The sequence below is a fragment of the Ambystoma mexicanum genome, chromosome 3p (genome assembly GCF_040938575.1).
Source record: "Ambystoma mexicanum isolate Mex_15411 chromosome 3p, UKY_AmexF1_1, whole genome shotgun sequence".
NCBI classification, from domain to species: Eukaryota; Metazoa; Chordata; class Amphibia; order Caudata; family Ambystomatidae; genus Ambystoma; species Ambystoma mexicanum.
The window spans coordinates 699,570,995-699,595,509 of record NC_090925.1 but is presented as its reverse complement, the minus strand read 5'-3'; the positions used below and the strand labels follow the sequence as shown (position 1 = coordinate 699,595,509).

General features: G+C 46.0%; 1 protein-coding gene across 1 annotated transcript in view; it reads right to left on the bottom strand.

The window, feature by feature from the left end:
* The window catches only part of DDX41 (DEAD-box helicase 41), a 503,186-nt gene extending 489,507 nt beyond the window's left edge, over nucleotides 1-13,679 (bottom strand). The window contains exon 1 of the mRNA XM_069651511.1: nucleotides 13,601-13,679. The gene's annotated coding sequence lies outside the window, so the exon portion shown is untranslated. The remainder of the gene's footprint in view (nucleotides 1-13,600) is intronic.
* Between the last annotated feature and the right edge of the window lie 10,836 nt (nucleotides 13,680-24,515).

Sequence of the window (24,515 nt, the reverse complement as noted above, 5' to 3'; positions counted from 1 at the left end):
TAATCAAGGTGGGTTTCAAGGTACGTAGAATGAGAACCAGAGTGCTCAAGGAGGGCTTGTCAGATGGGCACCCCCAGTATGTTGGAGTTGTTGGATGGCAGGGCACATTGCGCGCATATGTGGGAGCGAAGGGAATGTACAAAATGGCCAATTTTCAATAGGTGGAATAGTTTATCCTCCACCATATAGCACACAGACTAGAGAAGGATTCGCCCAAGATCATACATTGCATCAGACACAACCGACGTGAGTGCATCAGGTGCAACAGCAAGAACAAGCGCAAATGAATCCACCACAAGGGCAGTCGCAACAAGCCCCTATGCAGACACAGCAGTATGCAAACACAGGACAAGTACTGACACCCAGGATAGGAGGTGTCACTGTGGTAGGATGGAATCCATTCACAGGGGCGGGGATGAGCCTGTACCCACAAAAGGACAGCTCACAGGGTGACTTGATGTGTTCAGTACTATCTGTGACACCAGACCCCCAAGAGGAACCCAGGGTCTATATGATGAAAGGAGGAACATCTTTTTCTTTTCTTGTAGACACTGGAGCAACCCGTTCATGTATACAAGAGGGAAATATCCAAAGTCGGAATTGCCATGAATGCTCAAGGGTTCTCTGGAGCTACGAGTCGAGTTCCTTTCACTAATGAATTACCAATCTCTTTAGGAGAGTGTGACATGTCTGTTCCTTTGTTATATTCATGACAGACACTGGTCAACATTTTGGGAAGAGATTTAATGACAAAACCAAACATGACAATTTCATTTACTGATCAAGGAATAGTGTGTTCCACTCCAGGAATACACTATTTAAATGTGGGAGAATTTATACTGGCGTTCACAGAGCAAGTGGCTCTGCGAGGCGTTCCAGTAGATCAGAGATTGTTCTATATGGAGGGAGCAATTTATTAACATGGCTACCTGACTTAGTGGGAAAAATTGTAAGGATACCTGATGAATTTTTGTTTAGACCACAAATACCCATGGACGAAGAGGAGGGACAGACTATCCCTATAGAATTGGAATCAGCCATAGTACGAAGGGAAATGGCAATGCTTGAAGGAGTAGATGATGAGGGTACACCATGGAGAACAGTAATAGCTCTCGGGGAAGGGTATAGATTGACTGACTTAACTGATGATGACATGTTCAGGGAAGACCAAACAAACAATGAAGTAGTGTTCTTCATGAGCATTACATACTGGATAAAAATAAAGAAAAGGGAAGTCCCACAGTGAATGGTGATAATGCGGCAACGTTCAGCATTTTTCAGGAAGACTTGGAAAAGGTGCAAAGCACCCTTTGGACCACAGGCCCCTATGACATAGGTTTATTGAAGGGAATAGGGGAGGTTAAAATAAAGCTTAAGCCAGGATCGATTTTACCTCGAGTAAAGCAGTACCCTATGTCTCGAGAAGCTGATGAGGGTATATTCCAGACCATTTCACTACTCATAAAACAAGGGATTCTGGTGCCATCAGAATCATTGTGTAATACTGCAGTGTACCAGATCAAAAAATCTAAAGGAGGGTCGTGGAGATTTATACAAGATATGAGACCGATTAACCAGATTGTAGATGCAGAGTTTCCTTTAGTTAGCAATCCGGCAACAATACTGTGTAGTATTCCGGTGGAAGCTCAATATTCCACAGTGATCGATTTGAAAAATGTGTTTTTCTTGATCCCGTTCCACAAGGACTTACAAGACTTGACGTCATTCACATTCCGCCAAACCCGACTGAAACATACTCGTTTGCCCCAAGGGTACTTTGAGTCCCCATCGATCTTTAATAGAGTCCTACAGATGGATTTAGGCAATATTGATCTTAAGAGTGCAGTGATACAATACGTAGATTGCATTTTAATTTGGAGCACCACAGAAGATGAGTACAGACAAGATTCTGTTCAGTTTATGACTATTCTAGCAGACAAGGGATATAAGGTAGACGAGAAGATTACAATACTTTCAAGAAGAGGTGTTATACGTAGGTCAATTGATTTTACATGAAGGAAAGAAAATGATGCCTGAGAGAGCTGAGGTGATTATGAAAACATCAAAACCAAACACAGTAAAACAGATGCAATTGTTCTTGGGATTATGCAACTATGTCAAAGCCTGGGTGTTTGATTATAGTATGTACACAAGACCACTTCTGCAAGCTTTAAAGAAAGCACAGGTGGAACAAGTAAAAATAGAATGGACTTAAGAAATGGAGGAAGGGTTTGAGGAGCTGAAAAATGCAATTATTACAGCCCCTGTTTTAGGAATTCCCAATTATGATGAGGAGTTTTATTTGTTTTCACACACAAATGGCACAGTCATGACAGCAGTGCTCATGCAGAGAACTACATTGGGATATAAACCTTTAGCATATTATAGTGGGATTTTAGACCCCGTTATGAGAGGACACTTTCCTTGTGAACAATCATTGGCTGCTGTTGCTTTCGCGATTGAGATATCCACAAGTATGGTCATGGGCTGCTCCATGGCTCTTCATGGAGCATGCTTTGTTTGCCATTTTATAGAAACCCAAAGGCACATTGACATTCAAAAGAGCTTCATCTTATGAGGAAAGGATTTCTAACCCAACGATTAAAATTGTAAGATGTAAAATAGTGAATCCTGCCACGTTTATAGTTGAGCCAGTAGAAGAAGGCGATTATGTGCATGACTGTGTTAATTATGTTGAATTTTATGATGATATACCCTGTATGAAGGAAAATGCTTTAGCAGGAGGGGACATTCTCTTTATTGATTGTTCTTCGAAAATGTATCAGACTAGTGGGGAAAGGCATTCAGGCGCCGCAGTAGTTAGACATAGATTAAATGGGGAATTCAAAGTTGTAACAAGTGCAAGGCTATGTCACACTTTTCAGCGCAAGCAGCAGAATTAGTAGCGCTCATTGTCGTGCTTGAAAAACAGGAAGGACAGGAAGTGACAGTGTACAGTGACTCTGCATACGTGACGTTAACCATACACTCAGAGTTAGCACGTTGGAAGAGGAGGGACTACCTGAGCACAGACAGCACTCCAGTGCAGCATGCATCCTTATTGGATAGGCTTATTAAGGCACTACAACTCCCAGTGGCCACAGCAGTTGTTAAATGTACAGTGCATACTAAGCAAACATTTTTATCTCTTGCAGGAACAAAGCCGCAGACAAAGAAGCCAATAGGGTTGCATATTCCCCAGATATTTCGAGTTTTGATACTGAGAATATGAAAGAAAAAGTAGTCACAACCATGTTAGTGTAAGAAAGGTTTAATAAATTATTGATAACCCAACTAATGGAGATTCAAGGGAGTGCACCAGAGGAAGAGCAGGAATTGTGGAAATGAAAGAGGTGTTTGTTATCCCCCACTGAAGCATTGTGGCGACAAGACAGCACTGGAAAGCCAGTGATGCCAGTAGCATTATTAAAGGTCACACTTGAACAGTTGCATTACCCCACAAATGTAACTATTGAGAGTCTTGCTGCTACGATTGCAGAAGACTGGTTCAGTCAGAATTTGTTGGAACACATTGCACTATTTATGGTAAACTGCATCGTGTGTCAAAAGTTTACTGCTGGGCATACACTGAAGACAATTAGAGGGGTAAAACTTCGACCGAAAGGTCCATTTCAGCATTTACATATCGACTTTGTCAATATGCTTCAAGTATGTAATGGATATAGGTATCTATTAGTGGTGGTATGTCCCTTCTCTAAGTGGATCAAGGCAGATTTGTGTCTCTGATGCCACTTGCGCAGCAAAGATTTTAGTGCACAAAGTTTTCCTGAGATGGAGTGTGTGTGAAGTGCTGAGATCTGACAATGGGACACATTTTGTTAATGAGCTATTTGAACAGATAGGGCTTCTATTGAGTATTAAGCATACGTTTTCTTCTGCTTCTCATGCCCAAGCAAACAGAATATGTGAGAGACTCAACGGCTTCCCTAATGAAAGGATTGCCAAGATTAAATTGACTTTTGAAGAAGGGATGTACATATTGCCTACCCGTAGCCTTATATGCCCTTCGGAATCAGCCAGGTTCAGACCATCCCCTCACCCCGTGACAGGAAGGTGTAAGAGAATGCCCCTTACACCTCCATTTAGGAGCAGAAGTGATGACCAGAGTGAAGCGAAAACCTTAGGTGATGAAATGCACGACTATTTGACATGTATGACCTCTAGCATTTCTTTCATTTCAGATCAAGTCAAGCGCAAGGGGGAGTTGGCCTCAGAACACCCTCAGAAGACAATTCAACAACCAACCCAATTGAACTACTACCATCTCGGGAGGATAGCTCAGGGGCAACGTGCTTGCCTTGGAAGCAAGGCAACACAGAGCAACACAGGTTCGATCACCGGGTCTGCACTTAGAAACCTCTGGGTATTAAGCACGTTATAAATAACCTACCCTTTTGTATTGAGAATATAACCCCTTCAGCTTTTAAGGTCCAAGGGAGACAAGCTTGGCTTCATCTGAGTGACGTAAAGGCCTATAAAGGTGAGACCCACCCTTACACCGTTGGCGATCCACAAGCAGGACAAGAAGAAGAATTTCAGCGAGTTCAGACTTGATCGATGACAAAGAAGAAGGATGATAAAGCAATCAGCGGTTAATTGGCTAATGCGACATTGTGCTTCCGAAGACACGGAAATAATCAGGTGGGAGACAACAAGGACTGCAGAACTACAGTTGATGTTTCCAGGATGGAAGAAGAGACAGCCGTCCTTATGGAGCGATATTGGGCTTGTGGCCTTAGGGACTACATGAAGCTGCACAAGGATTCAGGTGGAGTATGCTCCTTGGTGCTCATCCATGTTCCAGCATTAGCGATTCCTCAGAGTGACCTGAACATTGGAGAATTTCCAAAAGCAGATGCCCATTTGAGAAAAAGAAGATCGCTTGAACTTCTCAATCGGACCAAAAGAGAGAATTACTTCTCAGCCAAATCAATAGAAGCATATGATGCCATTCCCTATGAACAAAGGTTGTTCAGTAAGACTGCTTCAATATCTACGACTATCTTCATGCCTGGAATCCAAACGATGGCCAATGCCAAGTGGTTGCAGATTACGGGATGGGAGCTCCTGCATACAATCAATACCACCATAAAGGGATTCAATGCTATCAAGGAAGAGCTGAGGGCCATACAACTAATGACCCTGCAAAACAGATATGTCCTTGACATGATCACAGCGATGGAAGGAGAAGTTTGCACCAAAATCGCACCTTCATGTTGCACATTCATACCTTCTCATTATGACGAGAATGGGACCTTGACAGAGGCCATAACGTTGTTAACAAACCTGCATAACAAGATGGAAGATGAGACAAAGGCCATTATGGAAGCCAGTTGGTTTGCTTCCATATTCTCATGGATTCCACAGTGGTTGGCAAACAAATTCAAGATTCTTGGAGCAATATTGGTGATGGTGATGTTTGGATTCTGTGTGATCAGGATAGTGATCGCCCAATGCAAAAAGACAGCAAAGAAGGCGGTAGGAATGAAGGTCATGAGTGATGTCGGATCTGGGTTTGGACCCAAGGAATTGACAGATAAAGATGACAGAAAATACACAGAGGCCAACAGCGTAGCACCCGAAGGAACAATGTTGTTGTATCCAATAAAATCATAAGATATATGTGGGACAATGGGTCTATTGTAATCCAAATGGACAGTGCAACTACATGACCTGGAGTGTAGATGAGCATCTTAAATCAGCTGGCAACATGAGGGGGGGTGATGAAGATCTACACTGCGAAGAAGCACTTCTTTAAGAGAAAATATCAAGATGTGGAAACTATTGAAGAGGTGGTCAAGGACTCGACCAGAGGGGGGAATGTAGAGGAGCAGCTGCATGCCTCTACAGGAAATCCCACCCTTACCTCCTATATGTTGGAAATCCGAGACTGTGCCATGTTTGACACCAGCAGTTGTGCCAATATCGCAGTGAATATTCAAAAAAAGTTATCCACTGAGAAAAACCTATTGAATATATCCCCGAAGAGACGACAATCTGAGGGAGGAACTCCCTGAAGGAGTATGAAAAGGAGCAAAAGAGAGAAGCTAGTGGCGTCACAAGAGACGAGTGTGACACCCTGAGAATACTGGCTCGAGAGAATGCATGGATCTTACAGAAACTGTTGATGAAGATAGAAAATCAAGTAAACTTCATATGTGGAAAAAAGATTGCATGTGTGCAAAGTGCCACAGAAAATTAACTGTTCAATAACTGTACAGACACTGAAACACAAGTAAACGAAGACATAAAAGAAGCTGGCTATATGTTGTGAATAGACTGCAGGCAAAGCTGTCGTTGTATAGGAGCTGGACATCGGTGTCATGAATTTAGTAAGCCTGGAACCTTGGAGAGAAAATGTAGAATTGTGTCGCAGCAAGAATAAGCTGAGATCATGGAAGCGCCTGCCGAGGCTGTCTGGCCTGGTATCAAAACTGAAGCAGCCAAGGTCGGTCATCTACTCTTGAAAACAGTGAACGTGCAAAGGGTGAATCATCCCTTATTAAGTGGACAAAGAAAGAACATCAATAGTGGCACGTTTTATTCATTTAAGACATTTAAATGCTGCAGAATCGACCAAATCGTGGTCTCCTGTCTTGTGATCCAAGGATGGAAATAGAGTCGAGCTTCGAGTCCTAGAACAGCAATAGTGAGAGCCTGTACTCCCATATATACCTACAAACAAGGATACTTTGCAAGGCCAAGTTCAAAGACAATCTTCATGGCAGAAGGCATGAGTGATGAGAGATGTTGGGCTAATTGGGTGGGGAGGTAAAGTCAAGTCCACCTCCTGGAACCTGGGTTTGAGCTTACGTGCTGCTAAGTGAACCGAATGTTCCAGACATGGCACGAGCATGCCAACCAATTGTAGAGGGCCGTATAACGAAGGGCCTCCTAGTTTGAGAACCAATGATAAACCGTGTACTTAATAGTGTTGGAGATGACATGTTTTATAGGTAGGCATACATTTTCCACCTGACAGTAGGGCAGTCAATCACAATCCTAATCCCTATACAAAGGATAGTTACATGTTCCCTTTGAACCAATTATAATCGCTTGTAGGTTTTTCTTATTTGCCACATATTATGACATCACCTCTGATGTATTTTTAAAGTCTATGTTTAATGAGAAAATTGTCGAGAGCTCAGCGAACGTCGTTGATGTCCGTTGTAACCTCCCTGTTTTAGAAAATTGTTAATAAAACAGTAACCTTTGCCATCTTCATGAGTTGGTTTGATTATTTGGACTAAGAGTAATTCTGCAACCCCATCCATTGCATACACGTGACTAAAGAACCATAAGTTCAGTATGATCCCTGGGCTTGAGGCCAAGGACAAGTCTTGCAGTCCTGTTCTGGAACATTTGTAAAGGTCAAACAGTAGAGGCAGGAAGATTTAGAAAGAGGCTGTTGCAATAGTACAGCGTAGAGAGGACCAGAGCTCGGGAGCCAGTGAGCTTCTGCGTGAAAGTGAGAAAAGGAAGGATACCTCTGAGGAGGTGCAGCTGATAGTTTGACTTCTTAGAGATGTGAGGAGAGAAGGAGAGGGTGGAGTCGAAGATGATATCAAGGTTCTTAGCCTCACTGGAAGGAGCTGCAAGAGGGCCCAGAATGAGCGGCCACAGAGAGAGAGAAAAGGAGGGAGCGGGTGTCCCAATGAGGAGGATCTCAGTCTTACTGACATTAAGGCAAAGATCATTGGCGACACACCATTCCTGAATTGCGGCCAGACAATCTGGCATGAGAGAAGGAGCAGAGGTTGCTGAGGGGAGCGTGGAAGAGAGCTGTGTGTCATCCGCATAACATTGAAAATTGGAGCAGAAAGTAGCAATGTGGTGGGCAAGAGGTGCCAGGTAGTGGTTGAAGAGCCAGGGAGAGAGGTTAGACCCCTGGGGAACGCCACAAGTAGAGAGAGGGATAAAAGTGAGGAAAGACCCCATTTGGACCCGAGAGGGTCGGTCGTTGAGCAAGGAGGTGAACCATGCCAGAGCCTGATCAGTAATACCAAGGTTGTCGCGGAGGCGATTGAGCAGGATGGCATGGTTGACCGTGTCAAAAGCAGAGGATAGATCGAGGCGAATGAGGACAGAAGGGAGATTATAGTCAAGATTGGAGAGCAAGTCTTCACGGGTGTTCAGGAGAGCAGTTTCAATGCTTCTGGCAGCTCTGAACCCAGACTAGTGGTCATGAAGGCAACCATTCCCTTGAAAATAACCTTCCCATGTCTGAAACCCTCATGGCATATAGTCATGCATTTACTACTTGTCCTATGAAGAACAGGTAATCATTTTAACCAAACCTATGGACCAACCTTCCACCTTTGGTCTACCTTGCCAATCTGATGAAATCACCTTTTTTCAATTCTGCTTGTCAAACAACCAGAACTGACCAGCCATTCAAACCCTTTAAAACTTCTTATCCGGATTCCTTAAATCAAATCTCAACAATGGACTTTTGTTCCCAGAATTCTCAACATACTGGATGAGGAAGAGAGATGGAGCAATGTGGAGCAAAAGATACTACCAGCTCAGCGAGCGCTCTAGTGTTTTCTGGCACACCACTGTGCCCGGAAAATGTAAGCAGCCCATGCAGAGAATCAAAGACAGATTCTGTGGCGACTGGCGACAGAGCTGCACCTCTTTGCGAGGAACGGAGAACGGAAAGCTGGAACCAGCGTGGTGGAGCCAAGCGGCTCACTGACAGAGAAGAAGGAAGCTGCTGCACCAGGACATGCTGCCCGAATGGCATCAGCCGGTGAAAAACTCCTGGGCGTTCAAAGGTGAAAGAAGCAGCGCTTCACTTACTGGAGCTAAGAGCAAAGCTGACGTGTCAAGTGGAAGCTGCGGGAGACAGGCAAACAAAGTAAAGGCAACTGCGAGAACAAAGCCGATGAGAACCCTTCATCGGCTGACTGCAAGAGAATCCAGCACCGCCAACAAAAGCCGGTGGGTCCTCCCAGAAGCAGCGGAAACACCGGGGCATATCGGCGAGCATGCCGAGTGCAAACAATTGTGAATTACTTTACAGAGAGAAAGGAAAAGAATGGACATTTTGTTAAAGGGGAAATCCAGTTACAAGCAAACCCTTTTCTAATGTGTGAGTGCACACAGTGCAAGTGCATAAGAATTACCCACTCAAGCAAGGACCGTATCCTTGAAGAACTTTTTGTTGGAACCATTTATTCTTCTTTTACGAACACTTTTCTAAACCATCCAAGGTTGAAGACATTTTCCCTTTTCACTGTACAGTTAGTTTTTAGTGTGAGAGTTAGAATAGAGCTTTGGCCACAGGACAGTTTTAGTTTGGACATTCTGACATAGATGAATCCTTAGTTTTTGGTTTAGGTAGGGAAATTCCTCTTGGGACAAGGTCAGAGAGGAACTTTCCCAAAACCTTTTTATTTTCAATAAAGGTCTTTAACCACAATTATGGCTGACTTGTGTCCGAGTTTTATTCCTGACTCTTCACAAACCCCTTGTGTGACTCTGGTGGTGAGGCAAGCCATATTTGTTAACTGCACAACTCTTAGCATCTTGGGTGGTGATGGTTGACCTCTTTATTGGTGCCTAACAAATCCCACTAATGACACCACTTGCAGTGGTGTAGCACATAATCTCGGGGCACCCATGCAAGCCATGCTGAGGATCCCCCACCCCAGCTCAACAACATTTTGAGGTTTGTGCCACATTCTGGGCCGACCTAGACTACCCTGCCCAGTATTACCTCCACATCCCTATTCCATGTCCCAGTGTTTACGCATGAGGTACCTGGCCTCATAGGTAAGTATTGGGACAAGGAAGAGTGGGACTGGGAGTAATGTAGATCACAGGTAACTAAGCTAGGCATTACCTCCATGAGGAAGAGTGGGACTGGGAGTAATGTAGATCACAGGTAACTAAGCTAGGCATTACCTCCATGTCCCTCTACCATGTCCCAGTACTTGTATAAGAGGCAAAGTGCCTCATACACAAGTACGGGGATGAGGAAGAGTAGGGCAAGGAGTAATGAAGATTACCAATAAGTAATCCAGGCAAACACAAGCACCATTCACCATACACTCACACACACCCAGCCACCTGTACATTTACATGTGCCCCCTTTCACCATACACTCACTCACACACACACATACACACACACATACACACCCATGCAGCCACCCATACATCATGCATTGACACACATTACATTATGTACATATACATACACACACAACATGCATGCACGCACATTTAAACAAAATACATTTTCTTACCTTTTTGAATCAGTTGGTCCAGGGAATGAGACCTTCAGTTCCCTGCAGCAGGAAGATTGTTCCTGTCATTGCAGAGGAGTTGGAGGCCTCCATGTCATGGGGTGGGTGGGTGTTTGGCTGGGAAGGGGATATGACTGCAAAAAAGAAATAGCCAGAACGGAAATAATTTCTTCATAAAGGCAGAGTGACTCCAAAAAGAAAATCTTTCTTGTTGAAAGGTTAATTTGTTTTTGACCAATAACATTTTTTTTTTTAAAAAAACTATTCAAAACTCAGTGATTGTTTAAGGGCTTTTATTGATTCTTTAAAGAACTCGTTGGCCATCCATCTTCTAGTGGTAAAAATCACGTCCACACGCTAACATCGGCATCCCTGGCCCCGGGCTAGGAGCTAGCGAATGTTATGCCCTATTGTTTAATCACTGCGTTTTGCTGATTTTTAGAACCTTAAGGCAAGCTGCCTTCTTTGACTAGACTCCCTTAGGAATTTCCCAAGACTGCCCCTTTTTTATTCAATGATTAGTGTTCTACAGGGATAGGGAAAGTGCCTTGCAGATACCCTGCTTGATTCACACTTGAATTGTTGTCACACTCTTGGTCCCCTCTCTCTTCTCCTCTCTGTACCTCTCACTACTCTCCTCCCCTTATTTACCCACCTCTCTTCTTTACTACACTGTCCCTCTGATGTCTCACACTCCTTCTAAACTGCACACCCGCCCCTTGATGTTAATCCACCCTCCTCCTCAGTACGACTCTCCACCACACTATTACTCCCACCTCCACACTACTACACTACCCAACCACTCACCTTTAATGCTGAACCACTAATTGATATTTTGTAACATGCTTAATACCAGAGAGCAGTCTCAAAATGCGGTAACAGGATTCAAGCCTATGTTGCTCTCTGTTGTCTTGTCCGTGTTGCCCCTGAACTATTCTCCCAGCCACCCCTGTACCCCCCCCCCAAACTATCCTCTCGGCCATAAACTTCTCAATCACTCTCTACACTAGGTATTCTACCAGCACGCGCCACACCAGCACACTCACACTGCAGTACCACTTGCACTCCCTTAGTGAATGCCTCACCTTCTCCAGAATTGTCCTCATCTCACTGCTCCTTCCTCCCTCCCGCTGGTCTCTTGGGAGCTAGTGTGTATTGGGGTTCCATAACCTTGCTCAATTGTGTTTTATGAATGGTCTCTTGGTCATTCATCTCCTGCGCCTCTGACCTCACCCGAAAAAACTAACAATCCCTGCACGTTGTGTATCCTCTCCACTCAGGCCCTATCTCCCCAACCCTGGGTTTGTAAAACATTGGGAAAATCATAAATACTGGTCTAAGCCCCTCACATTTTCTCCCTGTGGGTGTGCCGCAGAACAACAATGGCAGTCCGGGTAGGAGTCAGTTCATGTTCATGTTTTGGGGACCTATTCTGGGTGCCACTGAGATAAGTGTTCCAGTGAAGCACTCCTCTCTTTGTCCCTGGTGATCTAGGGATTGTCCCTGGGTTTGAGTGGGCATACCGACAAGCAGATTGCAGTCCTCCTGCCGGTTGTGTTTGGTTGCGGCTCATGCTGCGGTGTTCTCTCCGTGCTGGGCCACACCGATGGTGCAGAGCCATGCCGTTGTCTCTGTTTCGGTTTGTAAGTCTCTCTGCAGGTGATGGTTGTGGCTACTGTGTGCTGGTTGAACGTTTGCCTATATTCTGATTTGGGGCGCTGGCTCTGGTCTCTGGCTTGGATGCTTCTGGGTTGATGTATTGCTACAAAAACGGAAAAACAGTTGCGAGCATCTTGCAACAACAGCCTGATTTGAGACAGGGGTGTACTGCAAAATGAGATACTGGCACAAGGGTGAAGGGACAGGATTGGGCCCCTCTCAACTGCCACTTCAGGAGTAGGACTGGCATTGGATTTCTCCCTGGTAGGTCTTCCACCCTGGCTGAGAGGGGTTACCATCCCCAGTCCACTTCTGTCCCTCCTGTGGGCATGTCCTTGGTTTGCATTTAAAAGTTAAACAGAAGGTGTAAGTGCTGGGGGAATTGATCCTTGTTTTAAGCGCCGAACACATCCCTCCGTGTAATTTATTGCGTTACTTCATTATCGTTGACATTTGCTTTCTTTCTTTCTTGAATAAAATTTTTTTTTTTTTTATTTTTTTTATCTGTTTTAGTTGTAATTACAACTTTTCAAATATTAAAACTTTTCAGATAAAAAGGGGAGCTGCCTAGTGTACGTCTAGACGCAGCAGCTCCACACCGCTAAATTACGCACCGGAGCAGAATGAGCTCCATCATGTTTAATTAGCATAACGTTGCTGATATCAAGCAAACCCATTGGTCACATAATTACCAGTTTACATTATCCCCAGTGTGTGCATCATGGCAGAATTCCAGGGATTTCCTTTAGCACATCATTGTGCTTCTGTACAGTATGCACAATTTTGCACATCATTTTCTTTTTTCTTCAGGCTCAACATTAAGGCCGGGTTCTACTGTGCTCACTTACTCCATCAATGCCCAGCCTTATGTCCCCTCTCTCAGCAGGTAAAGATAGGAGGCCAATGCTTCTTCTCCTGGTGCGCCACATGTCCCCAACGACCAGCGAGACGGCAACCGGCTATCAAAGCAGCAGTAAAGACTCTGCCCTGCAGACAATCGAACAGCGGCTGCCATGTGCTGGCATGCCAGGCCCTAGCCTGCAAGCACTTCCCTGTGGGGACTCCTTTATATCCAAAGAAATGCACCCTCTACTTTCTCCTTCTACCCTGGGCGCCACTCATGCCCCAGCATAATCATTGGCTTTGAAAACGGATGATTCAGCAACTATGACAACGCATATTTGTATTTATTTAATTGGCACTGGATTCATTCAAAAAAATATTTCTTTAATCACTTGGCATTGCAGTCAGAATGTCCATGATCCAAATGTGCTCATACATACAAAATAAAGTTCACAATAAGTTATTAAGACAATCAATATATATCCCACAAACAGAGACACAATATTAATTCTCTGGCAATTATCATCTCTCAAGGTCTCCAGGTGGATCTGCATGGGAATGCGGTCACTGAATTTAAATATGATTTCTTTTAGAGGGGGTGGAAAGGGGTACTTCACTGACCAGTTCAACAGACTGCATCTTCCGTGGAGAGACAGTACTTGGTCATTGTCATGCGCATAAAGGTTACCCTCATGCACACCATCATGCATAACACTCATACCAATAAAGGTAGTGACGCTCGCATTCCCACTCCCGGGGATTCCCCGACACGTAACACTGCTAGGATCTCCAAGGTACACCCAGTTCCTCGTAGCGTCATGTTACCTGTGGTGCGAGGGAGGCGTGAGCAGTCCTTGTTTCGAGACAGGGGCAGAAGGCGACCTCATTGGGTCCCTCGTTTGCATTGGCAACTACCATGGAAGTTGCGTGCGGGCAGGAGCAGCCGATTGCGTTCACTTCCTGGTTGTGGGACGCTTCCCCGATCACGTGATCTGACCTCTGCTCACGTGATCGGGAGCCGTGCATAAAAGCCGGTCATTTCGAATCACTCGTGGCTTCACAGCAGTTTGTCTCGCAACACTGTTCAGCATTTTGATTCAAGATTCCACGGATAAAGACCTCGGCTCACGGACTACGGATTGTTATCTCTCACTCCTTGGTACTGTCATTTGGTTCTACACGGATACTCGGATTTTGAACTTTGGACAATGAATTACGGATTGCTTCTGAATTACTTCCCTGCTTTGTCGCCTGTTCACCGTTACCCGGATTTGACCCTTTGACTGTTTTTGACCTGCCTTCGTTTTTCTCCCTGAACTGTTACCATGCTCTCAAGTGTTCCACGTCTTGTCAAGTGCCACGAATCTTTCAAGAGTCATCCAGGTGTGTACAGGCGGTACTTACCATCTGGTACCAGGCTTCAGGGATTGTTGACGCACCCCTTGCACCACATCTCCCGAGTCCCAAGCTCCTCTCTATTGGGTTTAGGTAAGCTCCTTTTGGTATTAAGTTACACGTCTTGTGATCATTTTACTGTGCCTGCTTGTGTTAATACCTGGCTTCCTTCCAAAAGCCTTGGGGACCTCGGTGCGTCTGATCCTGTGAACAACAATCACACCTGCGGCCTCAAGGCTCGCACAGAGAGTATTCTTGTTTCTCTCTGTGGGGAACTTGGGGACAGAGGCCCTAATACTCTTTACGACACAGCAAGACCCGACAGTCATCTACAGGCGCAGGAGCTACATTTGGAGTACTGCAGGGTTACAAGCAAATCCTTAGTTTCAACTCTCTCCTGAAAACTGAATCCACAAACTGATTGTGATGCACCGACTCCTGGTAGGACGTAATGACGGAATCTGCTCAAAGAATTCATTTGTTCTCCAGTTGTCCATCCCTTCCAGGTATGTTGCTGAGATGGGTATTGTTTAGTGTACGGCCCAGTTCTATTACCAGAGCACACAGTTACATGGAATGAGAACTCCTTGTTTGTCTGCATAGAGCACCGCAGTCATAAGATATATAGAGGCTGAAACTCATGCTGTATAGTAATGAACGGATGATTTTAGGGCCAAGAGTGCTTAAGCTTGAGCATACTTCTGTACAGGAATCTTGCTTCATGGGACCACACACTAACGGGCCTCATTTTAACTGTGGCGGTAAGGCAACAATGGCAGCGGTGGTGCTACCGGCGCCGTTGTTACCTTCGTACCACATTACGAGTTCTGCTCACGGGTGCAGAGCGGCACCCGCAAGCAGAACAGGATGGTAGCAACGGTACAGTTAAAAACGGTACCGCTGCTACCATTCTCCCCATTCCCATTCCCATTGAGCCATATGGGGGCTCAAATGGGAATGGGGACGTACCGGCACTGGGCCCCGCGCAAGGGAAATTACCGGGCCCACAAAGGTCGGAATGGCCTGGTTATTCCCCTTTCGCGGGACACGGTCCCGGACCCGAATTTGGGGGTAGCCATGCTCTTATTAAGAGCATGGCTATTGTATACCTGCAGGCGATGCAGGGAAATACCTTGAGTGTCTATTATTATGGAGGTCTCTAGATTTTCAATGAATGAGGGGACCCCTTCAAACACCACATGTGGTCCTCCAGAACGTTTTGGCTGATGGGGATCAATAGAGTGTGTGTAAGCTATTGGATTGGTCCCAATTTGCAGCTAACTTCAAGTTCTCAGACACAAGTATGCATAGGGGACCACCAGGACACAAGATGTTACCCAACACTCTTTGAAACCAGAAGGCAGTGGTACAAGGGCTGTCCAGAAAGTGGAGCTAAAGGCAAGTAGTGTTCCAGAGGATGGGATCTTGGCTTCATTGGGGTTTAAAATCACTAGAAACACATTCATTTTTCATGCAATGCTGGCCACAGTCGACTTTGGAAAATGGCAATAAATAATATCACATTCTGACATAGCTTATCACGCGTATTCCCCCTCATCTAAGCTCCCTAATAAGTGTTATTGCCCATTTTCATGAAACTCAATGTTTTAACCTACGGAGTTAGAAAGGTGTGCTGGCCCTGCATGGGCCATAACCTTTGTGCTGGACACAATACACATGTATGAGGTGAGCATTAACTCTGAGCCATACAACTGGCTTGAGTGAAAAATCCGGTATTGGCCCATTTTTTCTTGTTTTTCTTTTTTTTAACACATTTCGCCGCAAATGTAGATATGGAGGGGGTGCTGGGTGTAGGTAGTTATTAGGGTGTGGGGAGGTTGCAGGGGGGTCCCCGGTGCATTTATTTGCATCGAAATGTGTTAAACACCCTGAACTAATAGGCCTCCAGCAAATTGCTGCAGGGAAACATCGTGAAACCAAAAACCCAACTGGTTTGGGCATATGGAGTGATACAGTATTTTTCTATTAATCGAATAGAAAAAATTCTGATTTAGAAAGACCGCTCCGTGTCCGCCCAGAGTGGTCTTTCTAGATCAAACTACACGAGTGCACACAGGGGTTGACAGGCCCGTCAGGACCAGGAAGAGCTGTTGCTGGAGAACAGCTAAGTGTATATTTGTGTGAGTCTGTACATGTGTTGCGTATTTGTGTGTTTATGGGCTATAGGTATGCTTGGGCGGGGAGGCAGTTGGCGGGAGCTGCACATAGGCTACGCGGGTGAAACCCCCTGATTTCAAAGACATCCCCTCAGTGAAGGTGGGAGTGGCCGGCAAAGGGATGTGATTTGTTCGCTTTTTGCGGGCTGCCGAAAAAGCAACCAGAACAAATCTGTCTTTTTGGTAGGTGACCAATAAAAAAGCTGAAATACCACATAGGACTGGTTTAGGGGCCCTCAAAGAGAGCTGAGGGAAGCAGCCATTTAAGATATGGCACAAATCAACCATTTGTGGCCGTATACGTGTCCCTTGACACTAAGAAAAGAAGCCACTGCCATCATTGCTTTGGTGAAAATCTGGGGTGCTGTACGTAAGGATACACCCTATTTTGTTTTATTTTGAGTATTTGAATGCCAACCTGGCTTTAGGAAGCAACGATGCAATGTACATCAGTAGGGGTTACAGGTATACCTCTGATGGTCACCATTGGGAAAAGTGGTAGCATAGCATTTATTACCAGCAAACCGTTTCGGGTAGCATAGAATAGTTAACATTTGCAGTTGGGGAGAAAATGTAAAAAGAACTTGTAGGGGGGTATCCTATTGTTTTAACAACAGGAATTACTTTGAAGTATATTGCTTCGACAACAAACCCATCAAATTATATAAGGGGAGGGGCTAAGAGGTTAAAGGGATGGGGTAGGGCTTGCGGTAGGGGTACAACCGGAGGCAACCATCGATGCTGCATGACCCTAGGCCTCTGATTGGGCATCTTCACTTTCATCTACCAAATCTGGAGCCGGTAGGCGGTGCCGGCCCGAGGCAAGGAGGGTTTGGAAGGCCCCCTCCTCCATGTGCCCATGCAGCAAACTATGGAACTGAACCCAGGCGGACAGCCTACGACTCCACAAACTTGGGCCTCTGAATCTCTACACCCCCTGCAGAATACCCGTGAGTGATGGCCTGACATTGCCATTGCCTCTCCACTAACACTAACAACAGTTGTACCAAGGTGCGCCTACAACGTTCCGCTTTCCTTGCCCTACTTAATCTCACTTATTCCTTCTATCATCACTTTTTGTGTCTTTTTTTTGCAGATTCGAGGCCTGGTGTGTGTTTCTAATTTCCCTGCACCCCATTTTGCATTGCATTTTGTGCCTCAAATTTGCAAATTCGAAGCCTGGTGTGTGTATCTAACTTCTTTGCAGCCCATTTTATCATTGCGTTTTGTGTCTATTTTTGCAAATTCGAAGCCTGATGTGAAATTCGAAGCCTGGTCTGTGTGTGTGTTAACATCTCTGCACCCATCTGCGGTACTAATGTATTCCTGGTTCATCTGTTCTCTTGTTTGCCTTGGCTACTAGGCCACCTGGTGAGTTTGTGATCGGACTGTGGTGTGCATCCCCTTCTCTTTCTTCCAACTATCCTCCACCACCCCCTATGGCACTCACCATCTCCCCTATATTCTCTAATTGCTACACTATCACCTATCCTCCCAGTCTCACGAAGTCTGGCAGAAAAAGTTTTTAAAAGATATCCTTACCACTAACCCTGGCCTACCTATTGCAGACACCTATGCCCGTTCAACTTTCAGACAGATCTTCACTGATATCATCTTTTCTGTCTCCTCTCCAGATCTATGGACTCCACATCTTATCTCTACTCTCTCTCCTCTCACATCCTCACCCATTAATGGTGCCACGAAATGGGAAGTCTTCTTGGCGGGCTTTGCATCATCCACGTGTATAATTAATGTCTACCACACTGGCACTATCTTAGTTCAGGGTCCTCAACCCAACCTCTTCCTCTTTGACTGGCACCTGCCGTCCCTCATTAACTTCCTTCCCACACCTGCTGCTATTCCTTCCATTCTCTCTGCCCCCCCCTCCCCTGACTGGTGTACCACACCCCTGTACCCCTCCTAGGAAAACCTTCAAAGCTGGAGACCTCTTGCATCTAGCCACATTTAATGCTTGTTCTGCCATCGTCAAACACTCTGCTGACATCTGCCTCCTCCTTGAAGACCTTGACCTCAATATCCTCGCTCTTACCGAGATGTGGTTGGTTCAATGCCAGCTCAGTCACTGCTTTTGACTCTTCTGCCTGATGGCTATAAGATCACCTTCAAGTTTTGCTCTAATCGTGCTGGTGGTGGGGTTGCTCTGATCTTCCCTGAGTGGGTCCTTTCTTCCCTTATACCCACCCAGCCTTACTCTTCCTTCCAGAGCCTGGTTTGCAAGCTGGTCATCTCTCCCACCTCCTCTCTGACCAATGCCACTATATACAGGCCACCAGGCTCTACCACCCTGTACCTCTCTGAATGGGCTGATTTCTCCTCTCTCCTCACAACCACTTCTCTTCTCCTTCTTGTGGGTGATTTCAACATCCACTTTGACTCCTCAATCACGATATCCGCTCTCTTCCGTGACCTCTGCACCTTGCTCTCCCTTTCCATTCTCACTTCTGGTCCTACCCACTTGGCTGGACACACTCTTAATGCCTTCATCCACACTGGTCTTTCACCCCCTCCCATCCACTGATCACCCCACTCTTCTGGTCAGACCACACTCCCCTCTTGTCTCACCTGGGACCTCTTAGTTCTCTGACCGCACCTACCTGCCAATCTCATTCACGAACATCCATCCGATGAAATGAGTGTCAGCTGCTGCCTTCACATCTACCTTCATCCACCCTCTCTCCCCACTACAGACTCTACTTCTGATTCTGCTCTCAGCAACCTTCATCTTGCCATTACTAATAACCTTGACATTCTTGCCCCAGTCATGAGGAAACAGGCCTCCAAGCGTAACACCTGGTACGACTCAGAAATTGCAGACCTGAAACGCAAGTGCAGCCCTGCTGAACGGAAGTTGCTCACCCTCTGACAAACTATCCTGCCGCCTGCTCCAAAGGCAATACAGACTCTCCATGCGTGCCAAGCAAGGGGCCCACATCCAGACTCCCGTCTCTGGTGCATCTAACCAACACGGCTGAACTCTTATGTCATGTTAATTGTATTTATAGCTCGCACGTTCACTGAGAGGCTTCCTGGCGCGAGGAAACAACAGCACGGTAAGAACCTCTAAAACTAGAATAAGACAGTTTTAAGAGAGCGACATAATTGTAGGGGGTCATTAATCCATCTTAAACTCACTAGGAGGGCGTTCCAAAGCTTACCAGCCGCCACAGAGAAGGCCCGGCCACCGATCCTGCTCATTTGAAATTTGGGAACCATAATCAGGCAATCATTCCCAGAGCGGAGAGCCCTGCCCGGAACGTATGGCACAAACTTATCCTGGAGAGAAGCAGCCCCGATCTTATAATAGGCCCGGTGAACCAGGCAAAGTGATTTGAAAGCTATTTTCTTTTCCACAGGGAGCCAATGGAGTGATCGCAGAACAGGACTAATGTTGGAACCATATGGAGTGACCGTGGCTACCCGAGCAGCCAGATTCTGGAGAAGCTGAAGGCAATGAATAAGACCTTTCAGTTGAGCTATTGCAGTAGTCTAGATGACTAACTACAAGAGAGGCAACAACTACAGGATGGAGATGGGTAGGAAGGAAAGGCAGTACTCTACGAAGCAGTGCAGTGATGCTGCCTATGGTTTGCACTTATTTACCAAACGAATGACCCCACTTTGCTGGTGTGATTCGTACATAATGGGCAAGGGGGCAGCGACCTGCCTGTACCTTCGCCCATCATGGAGGAGCCACACCAGCCCGGGAGCGCTCACTCTACTGCTCGTTGCAGTCGAGGGACCAACTGCTCTTGGGCTAACTTGAAATGTCAAAAAGACATTGGGCCTCATTATAAGTTTGCCGATCCGGTAACTACGGTACCGATAAGCTTGCCGGTACTGTAGTTACCGGACCAGCAAACTGAGTTCTGCTCGCGTGTGCCTTTTCTCCCGCCAGGTGTGACTTGGCGGGAGGAACGGCATCCGCGAACAGAGCATGTCGGATGCACCATTCTGCATGGTGCCGGTGCGTGCAACCTCCCCATTCCCATTGAGCCCTATTGGGCTCAATGGGAACGGGGAACATTTAATTCCGGCGCCCGCGGATGGGCAATTGCTGGGCCAGGCTGGGCGGTAATGACCCAGTAATTGCCCATTCGCGGGTGCTGGAAAAAATTGCAAGTTTGGCGGCAGCCTGGCGGTTTTACCGGCAAGGCTACCGCCAAACTTATTAAGAGGACCCTTGTAAATGTGTGCACGAGTCAAGGTATTATGTATGGGCATGTGCATTAATACTGTGTCTGAATGACCGAGTGAATGTGTGTGTTCGTGTGTTTGTGCAGGGACGTGGGGTTAAAAAAATAAATGATGTTATTTTGGGGCAGCCAGTCTAGCTATTTCTTACTGTGGCATGGCATTTTTCTCTGGGCATCTACAACAAAGCATGCATGGTAAGTGTTATTGCGTTTCTAGACTGGCCTACGTTGTACAACCAGTTTGGACATGTTCTCTCATTGTGGTATGGCATTTTTAAAGGCAAAGCCAACAGGAGTAGGCGGCTCATTCTAAGTTTGCCAGTCTGGAAACAAGGGTGCCGGTAAGCTCACCGGCACCCTTGTTTCTGGACCGACAAACTACGTGTTTGCCTGCCGTGGTCGCTGTGCCCGACAGGTCTGACCCTGCCGGATACAGCGGCCACAGTAGGTAGGCAAACACTTCACAGAAGTTTTTCAGCAGAAATACTGCCAGCGGTAATTACGCAGAAAATTCCCCATTGGGTCCAGTGGGGAATGGGGACTAACGGTTAGCGCCCAATCCAGTAATACTGCCGGACGGGTGGGTGGTAACACTAATAAAGTTGGCCAGTATCAAAGCCGGGATACCGCCCAACTCGTGATCAGGTGCAGTGAAGGGACAGTAAGTAGGCGAAGATCGCAAGTCCTATGAGCACCCATCCGTGACCTAAGTGGCTGTCAAACCATGAAGACTGGAGGCACTCAGAAGTGGGGAACCTGCCAAGGAGTTGACTGGAATCAGTCTCAGTGATATGTAGCCTATGCCTGGGCATGGGAAGACCTTTGGCTCCATGGTAATGGGAGACTTTACAACAATCCTTGAAGGGTTTAAGCCTGATCAACGTTACCGGCACCTTTTTCCCACCTCGCAAACATATGTCTGCCGTAGGGACAGTGAACTACTGGCAGATCTGACCTGCCGGTTGTTCAAGCCCCTACTGGCAGAAAATTCACTGAAGTACCAGCACCGTTACGAACGGTGCCTGTGCTTCAGTGTTCCCATTACCGTAAAGTCCTATGGGACAGCACGTGAATTGGAACTTACCGTTTCGCCGCTCCCCATAATATCCCAGTGTTACCGGGATATCGGGTGGCAGAAACGGTAAGGTGAGTCTGCTGGTAGCGGCGGGTTACCAGAAGACTCGTAATGAGGGCCTTTGTGTCATAGATGGACAATACTGATAATCCTTGAGTTGCTACCATTACATAGAGGCACTGCTGCCATAGTTCGGGATTAAAAATACCTTTCATGACCTGTTTGGAAAAGATGGCTTGATGGCAATGTGTACAAAATGTCTGAATGTGTGTAAAACTGAAGACCTTGGAGAAACAAGAGGAAACTACATGAAGAAACGTGGCACTAATGAACATAAACATACAGAGGCAACTCCTGAAGTATCAAGGTTGGTGTAGAGTATGATTTTTAATGCTTTACTAAATTTCAAATGCTCATCTGGCAGTCTTATGTGTTACGAAAACTGACTGAACGTTCTTGATAAAACCTAGGGCCTTTTTCTGATAGTGCTGTTAACCAAACAAGGCTTGTTAAACTAATCCTCTTGGCTACTAGAAACCAATGTCATTTTTTTTGTATTATGACCTATTGTTGAGGGTGAAAAGCAAATGAGCAGCAGCATTCTGAACTAATTTCATTTGTCACTTCTGCAAATAAAACTGCTTCTGGTGACCAACATTATTTGAATATTAAACCTTAAAATCCATCCCAGATTCCCTATCCCCTTCACTGGAATGAGACACTCGGTCAACGAGAGGGGGCAGCGCTTGCAGTTCCAGATCAGTAGTTAAGGGGGGCTCCTTTTTTCCAATGTTACTTGTGAGCACTACAGAGAACTACCCTGGTCTTTGATGGGTTCCATTTAAATTCTTTACAGTACATCCAGGCACCGCCCTCTAACATGGACATTTGACACCTAGTGGCTGCCTGCTTCATGACCACCATTTAGCCTCCACCATATCTGAGTTTTTCCAAGATCAGAGCATGCTTCCACACACTTGTAGAGAACTCGTAATTACTGTTATGCTGTAACTTAATTAAACCACTGACTTGTGGCCTTCATTCAGGCCATTATCACTCGAATATTGATATTGAAATTAAGCGCTTACATACTGATGACCTCAGTTTTTGGATTGGTGTTCCCAGATCAGGTGACCTTTGTGCTGGAAAGATCAAATGCATATAATCTTATTATTTAAGCCTTATGGCCAAGGGAGGCAGGAATTTTGGGCATTAGGTGTCTAGTGGCGTAACACAAGCTCTGGGGGCCCCACTGCAAGCCATACTGAGAGGGCCCCCCCAACTCAGCAACAAATCACGTTTCACCACACTCTGGGCCGCCCTAGATTACCACGCTTGCGCAATACGCACAAACGTGTTGCTGAAGGGGTATGCCACACACTGCACTAGGAGAAAGATATAAATATGTGTTTTAATGCAATATACAGCACACTTTCTGATAAAAATTTACTAAAAAGCCACAGTGTTTGCTATTGTTGTGTAGGGTAACAGCAATCCAAAACATGCAAGTCACCAACAGTGCACATGAACATTAATGCTTTGCTATTAAAAATGCCATGCCACAATGAAAACATGTCCAACTGGCTGCACAATGTAGACCAGTGTAGACACATAATAACAATAGAGTAACATTAAGACATCCCTAGACTTGTTGCACCAAAATGCCAGTCGAAGCAATAAGACTCATCAAGAAGAGAGCATACATTCAAGCCTGCGTCTCTACGGCCTCTGACAACACAGCCAAACTCTTTAAAATCGGCAAGGAACTGGCCAATCCTGTTGCGGTTTCTACCTCTCCTGTTCCCTCAACAGGCCCTCTCTACGGCTTTGGCCTCTCGCTTCTCCGCTAAAACTCAGGACATCCTGTCCACTATCTCCTCTTCCTCTGCCTCTTCCTCTCTCTGCCCCATTTGGCCATCTCTCCCTCTCCTCCTCCTTTGTCCTCTTTATCTCTAACACCTGACAAGGTTTCTAGACAAGTCCCATCTATGGAAGTGTTGTCGAAACAGGTGCTCGCCTGCTCCTCCAGAACCATCAAGGACCACATTGACACAATCCAGCCTTGTCTGCTTTCTGTAATCATTCTTTTGCCACTGGAACTTTCCCCTCTCCCAAATTCTTGGAAAAGCTGGCCAACTGCCAGCTTACACTCCACACTGAATCTGTTGGTTGTCTCCATGACCATCAGTCTGGCTTAAGAGCTGCCAGAGGCACGGAAACTGCTCTCCTGAACACCTGTGAAGATCTGATCTCTAACCTTGATTCCAGCATTCCTTCTGTCCTCATCATCCTGGAACTTTCCTCTGCTTTCGACACGGTCACCACGCCATCCTGATCAATTGATTCCGTGAGAGCCTGGGCATCATGGATCAGGCCCTGAAGTGGCTGACCTCCTTTCTCTTGGACCGCCCCTCCCAGGTGTAACTTTGTCCCTTTCACTCCCCCACCTCTCTCTACATGTGGCGTTCTCCAGGGCTCTATCCTCTCACCATGGTTTTTCAACCTCTACTTCTTGGCCCCTTTGACCCACCTGATCTCTACCTTCTCCTCTAACTTAGTGTTATGTGGATGACACCCACCTTTCCTTCAGGCTCCCCTCAGCCTACTCTCCTCTCTCGCTCATTCCTGGTGTCATCTTCAACTCCACTCTCTCTTTCTCTCCTCACATCTCGGACGTTGCCAAGAAATCCCACTACCAGCTGCACCTCCTCGAAGGGACTCTTCCATTTCTCACTTTCCCCCAGAAGCTCATTGTCTCCAGAGCTCTGGTTCTCTCTAGGCTGGACTACTGCAACAGCCACTTTCTCAATCTGCCTCCCTCTACTCTCCACCCTCTGCAACTAATCCAGAACAGGACTGCAAGATTTATCCTTGGCCTC